We start from the raw sequence: 6,365 nt of genomic DNA, 5'->3' as shown, positions 1-6,365 counted from the left end.
CGACCCCATCCCCCACAAACCCCTTTGTTTCAAGATGGACCTCCCCACTCTTGAGTTGGGTTTTGGGTTGTTGCTGGTTTGATTGGCTTCTACGACGAACTTCTGGTTTGTTGTTCTTGGCCCATCAAACCTTGATCTATTTTGGGTTCATTCCTTTATTTTGTTTCTTTTCTTTATCGCCTATGGGCTGTTGTACAAAGGGCCAACGCTCTTGTTTCGCTTCTTTCCAAAAAAAAATACTAGTATATATCATTTTATATATCCGAACTATAAACACACACATATTATATTATCTTAATACTAATTCATCTACAAACTAGACAAGAAATACTATTATTGCAATATTGCTAAGGCAAGTATTCACCACTGTGTGACACTTATTTTTATTCTAAGATTAAATAGGTTCTGAAGAGGCCTCAAAACCCTATACAAAGAAAGCTTCCTCAAGAGAAGAAAGCAGGTAAAACCATTACTCAAGTATATGTTTTTTTTTCATATACTCTTTTAGTTTAATCATTTGGTGAAGTTTTTAAAAATTCTTTAATGTGAAATAGTGTATAATAAAATAAGTGATTTTATGGATCTATTCCAATTTTCGTTAAATTCCTTAGAATTTTATTATCTATATTGTTTTGATAGGGTGGAATATCAATCACTACATTTAATGTTATTTCAATTTCATTAAATCTTTTAGGATTAAGGCTAAAACCCAAGAGCATCATTGATTGTTTATTTTCATGTTTATTCCTCTAAACCTTAGTGTCCCTTTTATATTTTTTTACAACTTGTTAGATTATGATTAGATTACAAATAATTTTATTTGACATCTTGATAGATTTATCATGAATAAAGCATATTTATCATATTGAAAGCACAAGTTGTCAAGTTTGATCCTTTTTTAGCACAAGCCTCTTGAACAAATAAATCACGTAGACCACTAAGTTGCTCCAATACTTCCATGACATATCATATAAAAGTTGATTGACTTCTATGATCAATTAATTTTTAGGGGAAGTAGGATGATCTTTGTTCTACTTGTGTTATGTGTCAAATAAAACATCAACAAGTATGATGCTTATTAGATTCCCTATTGGACCCTCAATATTTTTTTAAAAACTAGGAAAAATAGCTAGAAAGATGCTCTAGAATATTCTCTATTGCTAACATGAAGGATGAAAATGTTATTGGCCTTGGAACATAGTTGTGACAAAAAGATGAGTAAATTTATGGTCATTTGATTTTAGGCACTACTTTAGATAGAATGTAAAGGTTAGATTCGGGGAAAAAATGCTTTGGAAGATAAGTGATAATTTGTAGATGCCCACTAGAAACTCTCTCCTTTATACACTTGCAATTGTCACCTCTTAAGTCTAATTTGAACACGAATAATCAAAGATAAATTGCATAATAATGTAAGATTTGAGATGCAACACACAACTTATACTTTAGATTGAGAATGCAACTATAAATATATAGGACAAGTACAAGGTAAATGTTGATGAGTGGGCTAGAAGTGGGTATATATAAGATATGTCAACAATATATGTGACTATACAACCAATATTGAATAAATAAGATAATACACATGTATGTTATAAGTACCCACCAAAGTAACCACCTTTATAAAATGCATACCGCCTCCCTAAATACATGCAAACTTATGTGCATTAGAGATATCACCTACCTAAACAAGCTTATTCTAAATATACACTTATGCAATAAAATAATTAATTAAATATAAGAAAATTAACATATACCCACAAGTTATAGTCCCTTTTTTTAAAACAATACACCAAATCTAAGTTTGCTTCTAATATTTAATCAACAAAACCCATCATGAACATTATGTTTGATTTTTAATAATGTCTTCCCTTACCTTATTTTAATATATTAGGTTAAACTAGAATAACCTTTAACTTGAGGGTACTGGTATGCTTTGTAGATGCTTATAGATTTGTAGAAAATGTTAAGAGATTTGTAGAAAATGCTAAGAGATTCTACTAAAACCAATCTATGATGGAAGTCACATATTTAAAAAAGATCATAATGAAGGAGAGGTAGAAAATGCTAAGAGATTCTACTAAAACCAATCTATGATGGAAGTCACATATTTAAAAAAGATCATAATGAAGGAGAGTTTAATTAGCAGTGTGTACAAATCTTTTCTTGAGTTTGATCTTCATCCTACACAAAATATTTTAATGCAGCCAAATATCAACCATTTTGTGACTTTGATAAATTTAATAGCAGCTGGACAAATGATTATTTTGTTAGTTGAAAAAAATTTAAATCCAAAAAGAAGTTTGTTATATTGAATTGAAATGTTTTGTTACAAAATATATGTTCAAGGACAAATTTTTCTTATAAGATTCATATACTACAAAGGCGTATTGCACAATTTTAATTTATGCACTTGAAGTCAAAACTTGCTTACAATTAATAATCATGTAGTTTTAAAAAAATTAAATTATTTGAAAGTTCTAAATTATTTATGTTAGAGTTTTTATTGTGAGTTTTGGTTTAATTTTGTAAGTTGAATAGATAGATTTGATAGTCGCTAAGGTGATTGTAAGGTAAAAGAATTTATAAGACACTATAATCTCTGTATAAAATAATCTCATAGAATACCTTTCTAAGTTAATGTTACGTATTGAAATTGTGACATAGATTATGATTTCTTTGTACTCTTCAATCAAACATACCATTATACTTATACTTCAAACTCTATTATTGTGAGGATGGTTGTAACTTCTCTTTTAACACTCGTTCATTTGACAGATACTTGAAGACTTTTGAATTCTTTGTACTTTTCAATCAATTTTAAAATGACCTCAAAATATTGTACTTCAACCTATCAACTTCTACTGCAAAACAAATTTTATTTCTATCTTAAAGTGACAATATGTCTTACTCATTGTAGAAATTGAATCTAAATATTAATAAACACTCAATACCAACCAATCTACTTGTAGAAATTCAATAAAAAACTGGATTTTGCTTTACCTACCTCATTTGACCATAAAAAATAAAAAATCTGCTCTTTGTAGTAATTCTTTATGAAATATTAATCTCCTATTTGTCTTTTTAATAGATAACCACTTCTTTTCTTTTTCATTCTTTATTGATATGACTGTAAGATCCATGAAATCTTCTTTCAATGGCTACAAGTTTCATTATTTTCTTCAACCAAACAAATTATTTGGCAGCTGAGCTGTTTTGACAGAGACTGTTTTATATCTATCTTTGTTTTCTTCAATATAACCATTTTAGTCAATGGTTGGGAGATTCAAGCTTGAAGGACTGCCTAGTTCAGTGGTAGTGTTTGATATTGATCTCTCAAAAGTTGATTGCCCTAAATTGTTCTAATCATAATGTAATCTACCAATGCTTCTGATTGCCTGAGTTCATTAAGAAATTCTTGCCTTTTGATTTTTTATTATATTCCATGGAGATTTTCAACCTCCTTAGAATAGACCATAAAATTATTCATCATATTCAGTTTGATATGGTCTTTTAAGGTTAATCTAGTGATATTGTTTTTCATCAAGCAAGTGTTTTAACCACGGCATTACATAGGTCATCCGAACTCGTGATAAATTTTTTATTTTTAAAATGAGAATTTAAAATGAGGGTTATGTAAGGATTGATTTTTGTTGTAATATGATTGAAAATATAATTGATAGTAAGTAGAAACAAACAATATTATTTGTTGTAATTATTCTATTATAATAGAGAATTTGTAATATAATTGAAAGCATAGTTAATGATTAGTATATATATTAATTTTAAATTATTTTATTTAATTAAGAGTTATTTAATTTGATTTGCAAATTGTTTAATTTATTTCAGATATAAATTGTTATATATATTTTAGTAGTTATAAAATTATTTATTTATTTTGGTAATTGCAATTCTTTAACTGATTATTATTAATTATCATTGACAACCAATTAGAAGTCATAATTTTTCCCTATTCAAGAAATATTTGTCTTTTCTAAAATAGAGATGCAAAATTTATAACTAAAAACACATTCAAGCTAATCTTACAAATATTATAACAACTAATTTAAAAAAAAACTAATATTATAAAAATATTTAAAAAATTTAAAAACATATATATTTAAGTTTTTGAAAATATTTTAAATTAATATTAATATTTATTATAATTTATTATAATTTTGATTTGAAGTGTCATATATTAAATTATATAGTAATAATATATATTTTATTATATATTAAAAATAATCTTATAATAAAGTAGACTCTCCCTATCATTTCGCCCGTGATCAACCTCCAGTCTGTCCTATCAATCTGTGGGAGATAATTACATCCATCACTTTTACGTTGATCTCGGCCACAAACCATATCCAGTATTCATGTGACAATTGTTTTTATTTGAAGAACTATTTTACTTTTGTTGGTAATTTTTAATTTTACTTTTTGAAAAGTTACCATATTTTATCAGGGTAATTCTTTTGTTTTATTTTTATTTTCAAAAAAATTATAAATATTATACTTCTATATATTTTAAACTGTTTCATTTAAGCATATATACATAGTTCCTTCTATTTTGATTTTTAATGATACATATACATATACATTCCTTATGTTTTGGCTTTTAGTGACATATTATTAAATATTTCTATATATGGTCCATGTGTGTTAGGTGACAACCTAAAAGGTTTGGCTATTAATTACATGATTTTAGTTACATTTTTGCTTTGATTTCTAACACTAATGCGCTTAGAATTATGAAAAAGGATATGGGTATGAAAGATGAAGATTTTTGGAAAGTGGTCATGAAAGAAGAGATGATTGCATTAAAAAAAAAAAAACATTTATCTTTTCTTAAGGACGCAAATTTATTGGATGCATATAGGTATTTAAAAAGAAATCAGATTTAGATTCCACTATAGATTTTATTTCTTGTTGCTAAGTTGACATCCATTAGACTCTTATTATCACTTGCAACAACATATGATCTTGAAGTTGAGCAAATGGATGTTAAGACACATTTCCTTCATGGTTACTTGGAGGAGGAAATTTATATGTCACAAACAAAGCACTACATTGAAAAAGTAAAAAGAAAATTTGGTTTTCATGTTGAAAAAGTCTTCGTATGGTAATTATTTAACACACTGCAAGGAATTGTACTCAAACTGAGTATGATGGGTTTGGGTTTATAATTACGATCAATGTGTCATCTCCCATATAACCACCACCAGGGTGCACCTAGTCTGGTGTAGTAGGGTGAATATATCACGAAGGCTTCACTTAGTGAACCTGGGTTATAGCACATGCGTTCATGGCTTACTAAAGAATCCCCCTATTTTAAAAAAAAATTGCCCTAAACCCCTTTTTTTCCACCCCCTCCCAATACACAACCCGAATTAAAAGGCCTCCTATTTTCACCAAATATTGTATTTTTTCCTAGCCAGAATTAAAAACCCCCCTCTTTTCACCGATAGGCAATATATTGTACCCTCATTTTTTGGATATTAAACCCTCCCAATATGAATGCATGTGATATATATATATCTTGCCAAGTTCCTTGTAAGGACTTGATACATTCTTTCATGATGATAATTCATGTGATGTATGTGGCATGGTGTTATACTTGAATTTATTATGCTTCAATTTAATAATGTTCAATAAATTGCCTAAATGTGATTTCAATGCAATTGGCATAAAAAGGAATGTTGAGATGAAATATTAACATGATGTTAATGTACTAGGTGAGATATTAATATTGATGTTATGTTAAATGGCAATGCGTTTTAAGTCAGTTAAATGCAAAAAATTAATGTATGTGGTATTGGTCCCCATTTTAAGAAAATTGCAAGATATATATATATATATATATATATATATATATATATATATATATATATATATATATATATATATATATATATATATATATATATATATATATATATATATACCCGGTGTTGATGTGTTGACTCCACCTAGAGAGAAGAGGCTCATGCTTCGTAGAGATATTGGTGCTCCAATTAATCCCTATATTAGAGCTCAAAGTGAGGAGTCAAAGGAGAAATATATCAAGTTATTGTTGCCCCTAAGGAGCAACCTATTAAAATGCAAAAGGTAATTGATCTAGAGGAGAAATAGAAAACCATTGTGATCATTGATGTGGAATATGTAGGAAGGGGGGCTACACTACAAGAGGCTTTTGATCCTAAATCTTCACCTTCAAGGGTAATTGTGTTGATTTTGCCTACAAGTAGGAGAGATGAAAACTTTAAGGTTGCCACAAATAGCACTATTTTGGGGTGTTATGATATCTGTCATAAGCTATAAGAGAATCTATGACAACTATGACACCTGCCATAATATTCTATGAC

The sequence above is a fragment of the Cryptomeria japonica genome, chromosome 3 (genome assembly GCF_030272615.1).
Source record: "Cryptomeria japonica chromosome 3, Sugi_1.0, whole genome shotgun sequence".
NCBI classification, from domain to species: Eukaryota; Viridiplantae; Streptophyta; class Pinopsida; order Cupressales; family Cupressaceae; genus Cryptomeria; species Cryptomeria japonica.
The sequence above is the reverse complement of the archived record's forward strand: the minus strand, read 5'-3'. Positions refer to the sequence as shown.